The sequence below is a fragment of the Puma concolor genome, chromosome C2, assembly GCF_028749965.1.
Source record: "Puma concolor isolate L17-30 chromosome C2, mPumCon1.1.hap2, whole genome shotgun sequence".
NCBI lineage: Eukaryota > Metazoa > Chordata > Mammalia > Carnivora > Felidae > Puma > Puma concolor.
In genome coordinates, this window is record NC_141675.1 from 54,871,546 (window position 1) to 54,887,798 (window position 16,253).

Sequence of the window (16,253 nt, forward strand, 5' to 3'; positions counted from 1 at the left end):
CCTGTGCAGAAGCTTTTTATTTTGATGAAGTCCCAATAGTTTATTTTGGCTTTTGTTTCCTTTGCCTCTGGAGACATATCTAGTAAGAAGTTGCTACAACAGATGGCGAGGAGGTTACTGCCTGTGTTTTCCTTTAGGATTTTGATGGTTTCCTGTCTTATGTTTAGGTCTTTCATCCATTTGTAATTTATTTTTGTGTATAGTGTAAGGAAGTGGTCCAGTTTCGTTCTTCTGCATGTTGCTGTCCAGTTTTCCCAACACCATTTGTTGAAGAGGCTGTCTTTTTTCCACTGGATATTCTTTCCTGCTTTGTCGAAGATTAGTTGACCATACAGCTGTGGGTTCATTCTGGGTTTTCTATTCTGTTCCATTGATCTATGTGTCTGTTTTTGTATAAGTATCATACTGTCCTAATCACTATAGCTTTGCTTTTTTCTTTTTTAAAGATTTTATTAAGTAATCTGTTTACCCAACATGGGACTCGAACTCACAATCCCAAGATCAAGAGTCGCATGCCAGCCAGGCACCCCCACTACAACTTTGTAATATAACTTGAAGACCAGGATTGTGATGCCTCCAACTTTGCTTTTCTTTTTCAAGGTTGCTTTGGCTAGTAGGGATCTTTTGTGGTTCCATGTAAATTTTAAGATTGTTTGTTATGCTCTGTGAAAAATACTGGGGGTATTTTGATAGGGATTGCATTAATGTGTAGATTACTTTGGTTAGTATAGACATTTTAACAATATTTGTCCTTCTAATTCATGAGTATGGAATATTTTTCCATTTCTTTGTGTCCTCTTCAATTTCTCTCATCAGTGTTTTATAGTTTTCAGAATCAGATATTTTATCTCTTTGGTTAGGTTTATATCCCTAGATATCTTATGGTTTTTGGTACAATTGTAAATGGGACTGATTTCTTGATTTCTCTTTCTGCTGCTTCATTACTGATGTATAGAAATGCAACAGATTTCTATATGTTGATTGTGTATGCTGTGACTTTCCCGAATTTGTGTATCAGTTGTAGCAATTTTTTGGTGGAGTCTTTGGGTTTTCTATATAGATTGTCATGTTTTTGCAAATAGTGAAGGTTTGACTTCTTTCTTGCCAATTTGGATGCCTTTTGTTTCTTTTTGTTGTCTGATTGCTGAGGCTAGGACTTCTAGTGCTATTTTAAATAACTGGTAAGAATGGATAGCCCTGTCTTGCTCCTCACCATAGGAAAAGCTCTCATTTTTTTCCCATTGAGGATGATATTAGCTGTGGGGTTTTCATATATGGCCTTTATGATGTTGAGGTATGTTCCCTTTCTCCTTACTTTGTTTTTTTTTTTTTTTTATCATGAATGGATGTTGTATTTTGTCAAAAGCTTTCTCTGCATCTATTGAGAGGATCGTATGGTTCTTATCCTTTCTTTTATTAATTTATATCACATTGATTTGCAAATATTGAGCCACCCTTGCAGCCCAGGAATAAATCTCACTTGACCATAGTGAATGATTCTTTTAATGCACTGTTAGATTTGATTTGCTAGTATTTTGTTGAGAATTTTTGCATCTATGTTCATCAGGGATATTGGCCTGCTGTTCTCTTTTTTAGTGGAGTCTCTGTCTTGTTTTGAAATCAGGATAATGCTGGTCTCATAGAATGAATCTGGAAGTTTTCCTTCCATTTATATTTTTTGGAACAGTTTGAGAAGAATAGGTATTAACTTCTTTAAATGTTTGGTAGGATTTCCCTCTGAAGCCATATGGCCCTAGCCTTGTTTGTTGGGAGATTTTTGATTACTGATTCAATTTTTTGGCTGGTTACCAGTCAGTTCAAATTTTCTATTTCTTCCTATTTCAGTTTTGGTAGTTCATATGTTTCTAGGAATTTATCTATTTCTTCCAGATTGTCCAATTTGTTGGCATATCATTTTTCATAATATCCTCTTGTAATTGTATTTCTGTGGTGTTGGTTGTTATTTCTCCTCTCCCATTTGTGATTTTATTTGGGTCTTTTCTTTTTTATTTTTGATAAGTCTGGCTAGGAGTTTATAAGTTTTATCAATTTTGTTTTTGAAGAATCAGGTCCTGGTTTCTTTGATCTGTTCTACTGTTTTTTTTTTTTTTAAACTAAATTTAGTTTAGTTTAGCTTAGTTTAGTTTCCATATCATTTATTTCTGCTCTAATTTTTATTATTTCCCTTCTGCTGACTTTAGGCTTCATTGTCATTTTTCTAACTCTTTTAGGTGTCAGGTTAGGTTGTTTATTCGAGATTTTTCTTGCTTCTTGAAGTAGACCTGTCTTGCCATAGACGTTCCTCTTATGATTGCTTTTGCTGCATCCCAAAGATTTTGGACCTTTGTTTTCATTTTCATTTGATTCCATATATTTTTTAAATTTCTTCTTTAATTTCTTGGTTGACCCATTCATTCTTTTTTTTTAAGTTTATATATTTTGAAAGAGAGAGACAAAGAGAGAGAGAGAGCACACCCTCATGAGCAGGGAAAGGGCAGAGAAAGAGAGGGAGGCTCCACGTTATTGGCATGGAAGCCAATGTGGCACTCAAACCCATGAACCATGAGATCATGACCTTACCTGAAATCAAGAGTCAGACACTTAACCAACTCTGCCACCCAGGTGCCCTTCCCCATTCATTCTTTAGCAGCATGTTGTTTAACCTCCATGTATTTGTGGTGTTTCCAATTTTTTTCTTGTGGTTGACTTCAAGTTTCATAGTCTTGTGGTTAGAAAAGATGTATGGTATGATCTCAATCTTTCTGTACTTCTTGAGGCCTGATTTGTGACCTAGTATGTGATCTATTCTGGAGAATGTTCCATGTGCACTTGAAAAGAATGTGTATTCTGCTGCTTTAGGATGAAATGTTCTGAATATATCTGTTAAGTCCATCTGGCCCAGTGTGTCACTCAAAGCCATTGTTTCCTTGTTGATTTTCTGCTCAGATGTTATCTATTATTGTAAGTGGGGTGTTAAAACCCCCTACTATTATTGTAATATTATCAGTTAGTAACTTTATGTTTGATGTATTTTGATGCTTCTATGTTGGGTGCATAAATATTTACAACTGTTAGATCTTCTTGTTGGATTGTCTCCTTTATTATTACATAGTGTCTTTCTTTGTCTCTTATTTGTAGTCTTTATTTAATTTAATTTATTTATTTAGTTATTTGTTTATTTTAGAGAGAAAGAGTGCAAGTGGAGGAAAGGGGCAGACAGGTGAGAGAGAGAGAGAACGAGAATCTCAAACAGTCTCCATGCTCAGTCCAGAGCTTAATCCCATGACCTTGGGATCATGACCTGAGCTGAAATCAAGTCGGATGCTCATCTGACTGAACTACCCAGGTGCCCCGTTATGGTCTTTGTTTTAAAGTCTATTTTGTCTGGTACACGTATTGCTGCTCTGGCTTTCTTTTCACATCCATTTGCATGACAGATGTTTCTCCATCCCCTCACTTTCAATCTGTAGGTGTCTTTAGGTCTAAAATCAGTCTCTTGTGGGCAACAGATTAGATGTGTCTTTTTTTTTTTTTTTTTAACCCATTCTGACACCCTATGTCTTTTGATTGGAGCATTTAGTCTACTCACATTCAGAGTAACTAATGATAGGTATGTTTTTAGTGCCATTTTATGACTTGTTTTGTTGTTTTTTTCTGGAGATTTTCTCTGTTCTTTTCTAGTCTTTGTCACTTTTGGTCTTTCTTTCCCACTCAGTCTGTCCCCTTTAATGTTTTTTGCAGGCCTGGTTTAGTGGTCATGAACTCCTTTAGCTTTTGTTTGTCTGGAAAACTCTTTATCTCTCCGTCTATTCAGAAAGATAGCTTTGCTGGATAGAGTATTCTTGGCTGCAGATTTTTCCCATTCAGCACATTGAATATATCATGCCACTCCCTTCTGGCTTGCCAAGTTTCTGTGGAGAGATCTGCAGCTAGCTTTATGGGTATTCCCTTGTAAGTTAGGGACTTCTTTTGTCTTGCTGCTTTTAGGACTTTTTTCTTTATCACTATGTTTTGCAAATTTAACTATAATATGACTTGGTGTTGGCTTGCTTTTGTTGATTTTGATGGGAGTTCTCTGTGCCTCCTAGATTTGGATGTCTGTTTCCTTCCCCAGAAGTTTTCACCTATTATTTCCTCAAATAAACCTGCCCCCTTTCCTCTCTCTTCTTCTGAGACTCCTATGATATGAATGTTATTATGTTTGATGAAGTCACTGAGTTCCCTAAGTTTATTCTTGTGATCCATAATTCTTCTTTCTCTCTTTTGTTCAGCTTCATCATTTTCCATTATTCTTTCTTCTATATAATTTATTCATTCCTCTGCTTCTTCCATCCTTGTGGTCATTACATCTGGTCAGTTTTGAATCTCAGTTATTGTATTTTTCATTTCTGACAGCTTGTTTTTTTTAACTTTTATCTCTGTGGTAAGGGTCTTTCTGACGTTTTCCATGCTTTTCTCAATCCCAGCGAGTATCCTTATGATTGTTGCCATAAATTCTTCACCAGGCATATTACTTATATCTGTTTTGATTAGATCTCTGGCCATGAGCTTTTCTTGTTCTTTCTTTTGGGCTGAATTCCTCCATCCTGGCATTTTGTCCAAGGTGTGCATACCTAGTTAAATGAAAGACTTGATGCTACTTCCACTAGAACTGAAGCCTTGCAGAAATCTCTGGTGGATAGATGTGGTGTGTGCAGGGGTTTATGCTGGTATTCTGTGGGAGAGGCCCACTGTTCTGGGTCTTAGGAACACTTGCCTGAGAAAAGCAGTACCAGCAGAGCTTGGGGGCGGGGGGTAGGACTTGGTGTAAGCAGGTTAGACAGCCAGTGTTGGCACTGTGCTGTTTACCGAAGCTAGTTTATGCTGAGGGGTGGGAGAGAGAAATGGTACCAGAATTTCTTTGTCCCCGAAGAGGGGTCTCTGTGCTTGCTACTTTCAGGGAATCCCTTCCAAAAGAGCAAATAATTTCTCCTCATGTGTTCCAGGAGGTTTCAGATTGCTGATTTCACACTGTCTGTCTGTGGGTTACTTGCCTGTCTGGAGCAGCACAGTGCACTTTGGGCTCTAACCCAGCCAGGCCTGCTGACTTTTAAAACTCCAAACTTTAGGGACCTGCTGTGGCAGGGCCTGTGCTGGTCTTCTAGGGCATGGTCTTACACACCGGGATGGATGCAGGTTTGATGGAGAATGGCAGTCAAGCCAGAGTGCAGGGGTGTGGCATTTGGAGTAAGTGGGCTAAACAGCCAGTATCCAGGTTAGCTGCCTTCAGCTGGTGTCTTTGCACCTATGCTGAAAGGCAGGGGAAGGAAATGGCACCCACTGGCTCTTTTTCCCCAGAGAGACATCTCTGTGAACACCACTTCTTGCAGATATACTTTAAGAAGAGCGAACGGTCTCTTTCCATGCACCTTAGGCAATCCTTAGATCGCCCTGGGGTGCTTGCCTGCCTTCTCTCTAGGAGTAGGGCAGCACCCTCAGGTCTCTATCCCAGTACAGCCACTGACCTCTAAGACTCCTGTCTTTGAGCACTGCTGGTTTCCAAAACTCAAGAAAATCAGCCCCTCTCATTTTCCCAGCATGGCTTTGGGGAAATGTTCTCCTTGTTTGTATCCCTGTGCACTCCATTCTCACTCCACAGTTGTAACTTCTGATTTATTTCTCTGTCTTGCTGATACACCAGTTCTGTGGATGCAAGAGCTGTGTCTATTTTGTTCATTGTTAATGATCCCATCACCTAGCAGAGCATCTGGCACTTAAATATTTGTGAAATGAGTGAAAAATTGACACAATTAATAAGGTAGTATATGATAGGAGAGTAATAATTAATTGTTCATTAATTATTACCTAGAACCATAATTGTCAAAAATTTAGCTAAAATGAAACAAAATTGCATAAGCCTATATCTTCTCCTACAATGATATCAGCAATGGATTTCTTTATACCATTACCAACTTAAAAAATATTTCATTGAGGTACAACTTACAATGAGATGTACAAATCTTAAATCTAAAGCTTGACTGGTTTTTTACACACGTACACACCTTGTGAAACCACTACTCAGATCAATATGTAGAACATTTCCAGCACCCCAGAAGGCTCCCTTACCCTCTCTTCCAATCAATATTTTTTCAAAGATAATCATTCTTTTGACCTCGATTACCAGTTTTGCTTGCCTGATTTTGTACTCCATATAATGGGATCATGAAGATGGATTTTTACATATTTGGTTTCTTTTGCTCAATATCATATTGGTGAGATTTGTTCTTTTCATTGTTATTTTCATTCCATTGTATGAATATGCTTTACTTTTCCATTCTATTGCTGAAAGACATTTGGGTTGTTTCAAGTTTGAATATTATCAATAAAGCTATGATGCATATTCTCATGTATAAATTTTGGTGGACATGGCACTAATATATGTTGAGTTTAGACAGGAGAGGATTTGCTGGGCCATAAGATATGTATAAGTTTAGCTTAAGTGGATATATTATTAAATGTTTTACCAAAGTCATTATACCAGCTTATACTCTCATCAATAAATGTATGAGAGTTCCCCATTGTTCTGCAACCTTGATATTACTTCCTATTAACTTTCACTCACTTATAAAAATTTACACAATCATCTGAGATGAAAACTGACATTATGAATTACTGCGATACTATAAAATTATTCAAAAAGGCTTCCTGAGGTTGGTTAGTTTTCAGGCATAAAATAATAAGAATGGCTAATATATACTGAATATGCACTGCTTGCTAGGCATATTTGGGATAGTTTATGTAGGCTACCTCATTTGATCATCACTATACCTCTGTGAAGTAGATACTGTTATTCCCATTTTATGGATGAAAAATTTGTAGCATAGAGAGACATACTTTTAAAGACCTGGCTAGAAGCACCTGTACAGACTAGTTAATGCAACTGCTTATTGTAGAGACAAAGCCAGTTCAGAGAGCAGGCTGCATCATATGAAGGAAGATCACTCAGTTTGTTAGAGGTAGAATCTGGATTGACACCCAGATATCCTAACTTCTTGTGTGGCATTGATAACAAATCAGCAGTGGACAAACTATATAATATTAACAACAATGAAAACAAACACTCTTGAAAAAGTACTTCATTCCTTCAGAATTTAGTTATTACAGTTTTGGTTTGTGGAATAAATTCACCATGTTCTAAAATAATTTTAACAATTTTAAATAATTGTCAAGCAAGGTCGTATAAAAAAAGGATTCATGTTTTGTGGTGCCATAAGCTTATACAATTAGGGAGAACTCATTAAGAAAAATAACAGGGGTGCCTGGGTGGCTCAGTCAGTTAAGCATCCGACTTCAGCTCAGGTCATGATCTCATGGTTCATGAGTTCAAGCCCTACATTGGGCTCTCTCCTGTCAGTGCGGGGCACACTGAATCCTCTGTCCTCCTCCTTCTCTGCCCCTCCCCTGCTTGCTCTCTTTCTCTCTCTCCCTATCTCTCAAAAATAAATAAACATTAAAAAAAAAAGAGCATAAAAAAATCTTTTGCCAATACTACAAAACGTATTGGTGAACGTATTGCTAGAGCCTATTGATACACAGCCTCATATATGAAGATTTCCCCCTTCTTATCCCCCTCTTCTGGTATTCATGCCCTGGTGTACCTCCTCTCTCATATTGCATTGAGGTTGGTCTGTGAGACCAACAGAATTAGGTAGCATTGATGTCAGTTTGGAGGCTAGGTTATAAAGGGCATTATGACTTTTACCCCTCTCTCCCAGATCATTCACTCTGGGGGAACTCAGCTTCCATGTCTTGAGAACCATCAGACAACCCTGTGGATTAGACCATGCAGTGACAAACTGAAGCCTCCAGCCTACAGCTATGTGATTACCATTTCAGAAGTGGATCCTCCAGCCCTGGTCAAGCCTTTAAATAACTGCATTTTTGGCTGACAGCTTAATATTCTGAGCCAGAGCCACTCAGAGAAGCAGCTCCCAGATTTCAGACTCTCAGGAATTGTGTGAGATAATAAGGTTATTGTTTTAAGCTGATAAGTTTTGGAGTAATTTGTTATCCAAAAATTACTAAGTAATACAGGCCCCTAAAAGGGCCTTGGAAGAGGCCATGCTAGTGAGAGGCCTAGAAGTTTGAGTTTCATAGGTTTTTTTTTTTTTAACTTTAACGTTTATTTATTTTTGAGAGAGAGAGAGAGCGAGCGAGTGTGAGTGGGGGAGTGACAGAGAGAGAGGGAGACACCGAATCCGAAGCAGGCTCCAGGCTGTGAGTTGTCAGCACAGGGCCCGATACGGGGCTGAAACTCACGAACTGTGAGGTCATGACCTGTGCCGAAGTTGGACACTCAACCAACTGGGCCACCCCGGTGCCCCAAGTTTCATAAGTTTTATGATAAATAGGTCTCTGTCTATGTTAATGGCTAAGTCTACTAGATTGTTGTGGCAGAGACAGCTACCAACAGCTCCACCACCAAAATTTGTTCTTTTTTCTTCCACAGCAGCCTTAACTATCATGGCTGTAGGTCATGCCTGTCCAACCACAAGCCACATTGTGCAGCCTCCTTTGCTGCGGAGTGTTTCATGTGACTGAGCTCTTGATACTGGAATGCATCAGAAGCTATTTGTGCCCTTCTGGACTATGCTTTCAAGGGACTAGACATTGTGCGCCTTTCCTCCTTCTTATGGGCCAGGATGGTGACAAGCAGAGTGACCTTAGAGGCCACATGTTTAGGATGGCAGAAACTCTGTTCTGCCAAGTCCCTGAATGACCTGGAGTTCATGGAGCTGAACCCTTCCAAGCTGGAACACCCCTCTGAACCATTTCGTTAGAGAGAAATAAAGCTTCTATTATGTTTGAATGATTATATTTTAAGGTCTATGTTTTCCAACAAGTAAGTCAACTTTAACTAATTAGTTATGATCTTCAAAAATTAGATACTTTATTTTTCCCCTGGAAGTAGGCTTGATGTTATTTATTGGCTAATTTATTAAGTTTTTGTTCTTCTGAAATAAACCTTTTTTTGAATGTTTTAAAACATTCAGGTTTTAGGTCCTGGCTCTACACTTAATAGCTATGTAATCAGGATTATTACTTCTCTGAGCTCAGTTCTTCTCTGAGCTATACAATTCCATCTATAAAATGGGGATGATACCTTCTTCATAGCCTGTTATGAGAGTTAGTGAGATAATGTTTATAAAACACTGCCTGGAACATAGCAAAAACTCAATAAATAGTAGCAATTTTTATTGTAATAAGAATAATTATTATTTAACATTTATTTACTTATTTAAGTAATATCTACACCCAACATGGGGCTTGAACTCATGACACCAAGATCAAGAGTCACATGCTCTTCCAACTGAGCCAGCCGTGTTCCCCATTTTTATTATTAATACTACCTGTTCAGTGTTGCACTTTGGACACAGCATGAGGTTTGGAGATATAAAATCTGAGCTCAAATTCAAACTGTCACTTTTGCTTGCTGTGACCTTGGATATGATAACTTATCCAGTCTTTTTCCTTCTTAGACTCATCATCTATATTGCTGAACACATAGTTGCACTAAATATCTTTATTTTTTATTCTAAGCTTATCCAGGAGAGCTGTAAGTCAGACACATAGCAAATTTGACTAAATGCTTTTGTATTTCTGGGACAGGGGAAGGTGTGACTGAACATGATGGCATGTTCAAGACTAGACTGAACATGGCAGCCGAGCCCAAGTGAGCAAGAGACCAGGATGGGGAACCTGGAAAATATTTCTTTCTTTCTTTTTTTTTTTTAGTCATGAAGATCCATGTCATCCTACAAGGGAATGTTTGAGTTATTCTGAATTATATTCCTGGGGAGATATGATAATCACCTATCCCTTCTATTGGGGAACTCCTACTTCACTTCCTGTGGCCCTTGAGGCGTTGTCAGTTACAGTGTTCCATTTTACTCCGTCCCCTTCCTCCCTCAACATGACTATAAATGTCAGTAAAAACCTTCCCTACCACAGGGAAAGAGAACCTGTCACAATAGGGGAGATCGAGCTGGAAACAGACAGCAGTGGGAGAAAGCATGATTGGATAGCTTGAGCTCCTGGATTCATCTGTGCCTGAAGCTACACTACTCCCCAGACTTCCAAGTCACATGAGCCAATACAGCCCCTATTTTCATTATACATATTTGAGTTGGGGTTTTGTAAGTAAAAGTGTCCTGGCTAATATAGGAACTTTTGCAAAATGCACATACTTGGGCTCCAAGTCTGGAGCCTCTGATGCAGTTGGGTCTGAAATGGGACTGAGGCATGTGTGTTATTTTAAAATTTCTCTAGGGGCGCCTGGGTGGCTCAGTTGATTGAGTCTCCACCTCTTGATTTAGGCTCAGGTCATGATCCCAGGTCGTGGGATTGAGCCCCAGATTGGGCTCCATGCTGAGTGTGGAGCCTGCTGTCTCTCTCTCTCTCCCTCTCCTCCTCTTTCCTGCTCGCACCCCCTCCCAAAATAAAAAAATAAAATCTCTCTAAACTCTACCTCCCTGCTCAAGTTGAGAACCACTACCTTTTTTTTTTTTTAATTTAGATTTCAAGTTCATAGGACACATTTAATCATACTCAGTTCATGGCATACTATCATCATTGGTCCATGCAATGTCCCTCTCTGAGTTTGTTAATTTCATTTTTTTCACGATACTGCACTTCCATTATCACTGCGCACAAAGACCACCACTCTAATGTATTGAATGAGTGTATTCACTTTGTATCTACTTTTGTAAAATGTGTTTTGTTGTTTTCTATGCATGCATTTCTCATTTACAAAAACAGCATTTTGTTACACAACCTATTCTGTTTTTTACTTTAAAAAATTTTAGACTCTTTTTTAGAGCAGTTTTAGATTTACAGAAAATGTGAGCAGGAAGTACAGAAAGATCCTATATACTCTTCCTGACCCCCAACCCAGTGTCCCCTATGATTAACATCTGCATTAGTGATTAACTTTTGAACTTCAGCTGTCCTAGAAATGAATAATAGGACAGTACTGGGTGGTAAGGGAGCCTTTTGACTCCCAATAAATGACAATGCTTTTCTATGAATGGAAATAAAGAGATGTTTTGGAATATGGAGATAGATTAACAACAAAACTCCAAAGTCTATTATACAAATAGGTGCTAGATCACTTAAAAATTTCTTTTCCTTCTGATTTTAAAACTCTTGACTCATCTTCAAGGAGAAAAAGAACAGAGGTCATGAGAAATATCATAGCCAAGTTGCAAGTTCTGTGATTTTATACTTGTGAGAACTAGTTTCAAAGTAAGTTTTCAATTCAATTCTTTGAATTAAATAGAAAAAGAAAATGAGAGGAAGAGTCAGCATCTGAAGAGAGATGACTGAAGTTCTTCTAATGGCGATTACTATGTGAAGATGTCACAGGGCATCATGACATCCACAGGAAAAAGAAATTTCTGTCTCTGCTGGTAAGGCTGTGGGCAAACAGGCAAACTACATTTCTGGGGAACTCCTCTGAGAGGCATTTTGGCAGTATCTGTCAAATTTCCATATGCATCTATCTTCAAATCCAAGGAAATCTTGCTTAGTTTGGACTCAACTGGAAGTTGTTTCTTTCTAAAAGGAACTGAACTGGATGTAAATCTCGCTGAAGCCCTCAGTAGGGGCAGAGCACGAAGATGCTGGTCGGAGGTACCCACCAAAGTGTGAGTGTGGAAAAGCTGCCGCTCCCTGGAAGTAAGAAGCTGGTAGCAGGTCAGCACAATGTGTTCAAGGAAAGCTAACCCCCCATAGCCATCATCCAGGGAGATACCTTAGTAAAATCTGAACTTTGAGCAAGTGCAGATGCAGATTTTGAGAATTCTTTTAAGTTTATTTATTTGAGAGAGGCGGAAAGAAGGGAGGGAGAGAATCCCAAGCAGGCTCTGTGCTGTCAGGGCAGAGCCTGACTTGGGGCTTGATCCCACCAACTGTGAGATCATGACCTGAGCCAAAATCAAGAATCAGACACTCAACGGGCTGAGCCACCCAGGAGCCCCATGATTTTGAGAACTTTTAATGACTTGTAAGGAAGGAGTTTTCCTAGGCAAACTTGGTGTGTAGCAAGAATGGCGTTCCTTGGAGGAAGATCAGTAAAGCCTAGATCGTAAGTGAGTAAGTGAAATACAGTTGAGAACAGAAACATCTCCCAAGAGTTGACTAAGAACTTCCACCACTCCTTTGGTGTAGAGACACTGGAATATGGCACACAAAACACCTCTGCGTTGTATTCATTGTACTACTTGGTGTGGGCGTAATTAGTGAACCACGTGCATTTTCTTTTATACTGTGATTCAGTCAGTTTCTATTAGTCTATATTATTTTCATAGAGCCCCAAGCTGTAGATAATGGCCCAGATGGTGGACTCAGATGACAGTTGCTGTGAGTTGCTCCAATGAGATGACCTGGTTGGCTGGGGCCCTAACAGCATGGTGCCTGAGTTTTCTGTCTGGTGTGCTGCCTGTTACAATGACACTGGGCAAGAAGTAATGTTCGTCCTAGTGACTCTGGCCCCACAAGAAACAAACAATTTGTGTTTAGCCTGTTCTGTTCCAGAAGGCAAGGAAGTATGTCATATGCTAAAGAAATTGTTTTATATAGTGAGTAATGTTTGCCATATATTATAGAAATAGTTTTATATGCGGGGCACCTGGGTGGCTCAGTTGATTAAGCGTCCGACTTCGGCTCAGGTCATGATCTCATGGTTCATGAGTTCAAGCCCCGTGTCGGGCTCTGTGCTGACAGCTCGGAGTCTCGAGCCTGCTTCAGATTCTGTGTCTTCCTTTCTCTCGGCCCCTCCCCTGCTCATACTGTGTCTCACTCTGTCTCTCTCTCTCTCTCTCTCAAAAATAAATAAACATTAAAAAAATAGTTTTATATAGTGAGTAATGTTTAAGGTTTTATGCTCTAAAGCACTGGTTCTCTAAACATTATTGTGCATCACAATTGCCTAGAGTGCTATTAAAACCCAGATTTCTGGGCCCCAACCTCAGAGATTCTGAATCAGTAGGTCTGGAATGGGGCCCAATAATTTGCATGATAAGCTTCCGTTATCTAGAACATTCACAGGTTAAATTTCTTATTCCTCGTGATGCTGAACTTAAAACTTAAGATGTTACTGCCAAGTGATATGGAAAGCAGGATGCTCATTACAACTGTCTCTGCTTCCTTTCCTGCACCAAAGGCTTCTGGGACCACTCTGCTGTACTTCCTCGATCCTCTGCCAAAGTCCCACCTCCAAATTGGAATCTAAAATGGGGATTTCACACTTCTCTGTTATTGATTTCTCTCTTCTCTTTCCTTCATTTCCTGGTGCTAACATGTAAAAGAATAATGACTAATATGGGGCACCTGGGTGGCTCATTTGGGTGAGCATCCGACTTTGGCTCAGGTCACTATCTCTCAGTTCATGAGTCTGAGCTCTGCATCAGCTCTCTGCTGTCAGTGCAGGGCCCATTTCAGATCCTCTGTCCCCCTCTCTCTCTGTCCCTCCCCCACTCATTCTCTGTCTCTCTCTCTCTCCCTCTCTCTCTCTCTCCCTCTCTCTCTCTGTCTCTCAAAAAAGAAAGAATAATGACTAATATATAGCAGTACATAATTGAACAGTTGTGTTTTAGGAGTTCAAAGAAAGGGACAATCAAGAAAGATCCATGGAGGAATTGAAAAGGAAGCTCAACCTGGACAGAAGGATGTCATCTGGCCAGGCAGATAAGAGACAGCATATGTTTCTGACCAAAGCAGCCTCTTGGACAAAGGTCCAGAAGCAGGACAAGTGGAGAGACATGTCTGAGAGAGGGGTGTGTGCTGGAGAGAAAGGAAGAAGGAAGACGGAACAGGTAAGGTCGGACTAGAGGGCCAGGCAGAGCTCAGAGTGGATTTAGTAAGACATGGGAAGGTGCTGAAGGTTTTATAGTGATTACAGGCTTGTTTCAGGCAGATTAGTTAGGCAATGGAGTGTGCAAGATGGCTTGACAGTGGAGGCCACCCGGCAGGCTGTTCGGGAAATTCAAATCTGCACAAGCCAGTACTGGGTTCCTTCTTACAGCCTGAAATGCATTTAATTCATAATCTAAGACATCCTTAGATATTACCTCAGTGAGTCTGGGCAAGCTGGGCCACATCATGTTCTGACTTTCTTATATTGAAGCCATCTAAAAATCACTTTTATTTTCAATACTTTATATGTAATTGTTCAAAGTGATTTTAAATAAAGTATTTTCAAGCTTACACGTCTATTCTTTCCATTTTACAGGGTTGGAACTAGCCTTTTATTTCCTTGCATCACCTCACCTTCTCATCCCTCCAAGCCTTTTCTTTCCTGCCTCAGTAAGTTCTCTCCTCATTTCATCGTCTAAATCTAAATTATCTGTATATCCTTTTTCCACCTGGCCTAGTTTAGAGGTAAGCATTTCCTTTTGCCTAATGATTAGACTCACAAAAAGATACAGTGACAGATGGATTTTCTCCCAATGTTGCTTCCATTTAGTTTATGTCATATATGATTCACTGATGATCTCAGGATAAAAGCAGAATATGTTCCTCATTTGAATGAGGGAATATGAGTATTTTCCCCTATGTTATACGTGTAGCCACATTTCCCTAGGTCATACTGATGACATAGCAGCGTGTGGCTCAGTCTGTACTAGCAAAATGCAGAGATCTCAGTCCTCAGATCCTTCATAGAAACTTTAGGGTGTCTGCTTCAGAGGGTGTTTTCCTGGCTCTCGTCATCCTCATTTGTGCTCCTAAGGTCAGCCCTGTGGTTCCCACTACCTTGACACCTCCTCAACATAGGCATATTCATGCTTACTCCTTAATTCCATTCTTTTTTTTTAATGTTTATTTGTATTTGAGAGAGAGAGACAGAGCACGAGGTGGGTGGGGCAGAGAGAGAGGGAGATACAGAATCCGAAGCAGGTTCTAGGCTCTGAGCTGTCAGCATAGAGCTTGACTCAGGACTCGAACCCATGAACCATGAGACCATGACCTGAGCCGACACTGGATGCTTAACCCACTGAGACACCCAGGCACCCCACCTTAATTCCATTCTTAATGGCTGTCATCCCACCCTTCTTTCCTGGCCTACCCTCTTCCAGGGCCCCAAAACAGATGTGCTTTGTGCTCAGAAGCAGTGGTCTTTATTACTGCTCCTTCCAGGATCAAAGCCCAAGCCAGAAGCGAGGCTGAGCTGCAATCACAGGAACAGTCATGGTGCTATCTCATAAGTCATCCTCCCTTTGATGTCCGCCAGTGAATTCATATCAAGCATGTATGCCCCAAATCTCCTCTCAGGGAATAAACAGAACCGTGAATTACACTGCAAGATTTCTATAACTCATTTCATGAACTTAGGGCAGTTTTATCATGGTTTCTACAAAATTTTGTCTTTGGGTATTTGGAAGTGATGATGAGGCACATTTCTCCACTCCTCCTGTTTCTTTCTCCCCTCCCTAGATACTGTACACCTGGCCTCAATGGGGCCCCCTGAGGTTCTCATTCAAATCAGGTGCAGCTCTGACAGCCCCCAAATACCACCAAAATGTCTAAATATCTGATGTACACAAATTAGGTCCTGTTCATTCATTCAAAATATATTATAAACATCTACTCTATGTCAAGCATCATTCTTAGAACTTGGGTGATAGCAGTGAACTAGGCAGGCAAAATCTCTGCTTTCAGAATTTATGTTAAACAAATAATTTCAGATCGTGATAAGTGCTGTGATGAAAATAAGGCAGTGATGGGGATGGTAAGGGAAGCCTTGCTGAAGAGGTGACAATCTGAGACCTCTATGATGAGAGGCAGCCATGAGAAGCCCTGGGCAAAGAATATTCTACACAGGAGGAAGATTAAGTGTAAAGACCTGAGCCAGAAGTGGAAGGCCAGTTAGCCTGCAGTGTAATATAAATGGAGGATGGGTGTGAGGGAAGTGATGGGCGGTGAGATAAGAAAGGCAGGCAGGGGTCATACCATATAGGGCCTTGTAGGGCTAGGTAAGGAGGTTCAATTTTACCTAAGTGCCATAGGAAGTCATTGAAGAGTTTAACCAGTGGAAAATCATGATCTAAGTTTTTTTTTCCTAACTAGTATTTTTTTTAATTAAGATATAATTCACAGGGTGGCTTAGTCAGTTGAGTGTCCAACCTTGATTTTGGCTCAGGTCATGATCTCACAGTTCATGGGATCAAGCCCCAGGTCGGGCTCTGTGCTGATAATGCAGAGCCTGCCTGGGATTC

At 40.0% G+C, this 16,253-nt stretch overlaps 1 long non-coding RNA gene across 3 annotated transcripts in view; it reads left to right on the plus strand.

Moving 5' to 3' along the window:
• LOC147577263 (uncharacterized) overlaps nucleotides 1-16,253 on the plus strand; it is a 73,087-nt gene that overhangs the window by 36,901 nt on the left and 19,933 nt on the right. The window contains exons 2-4 of one of the 3 annotated variants that reach the window (XR_015240099.1): nucleotides 8,489-8,863; nucleotides 11,318-11,447; nucleotides 14,270-14,343. This is a non-coding gene — a long non-coding RNA (uncharacterized LOC147577263). Of the gene's footprint in view, nucleotides 1-8,488; nucleotides 8,864-11,317; nucleotides 11,554-14,269; nucleotides 14,344-16,253 lie in introns of those variants that run through there. The other 2 variants (XR_015240098.1, XR_015240100.1) reach the window with 2 other exon arrangements.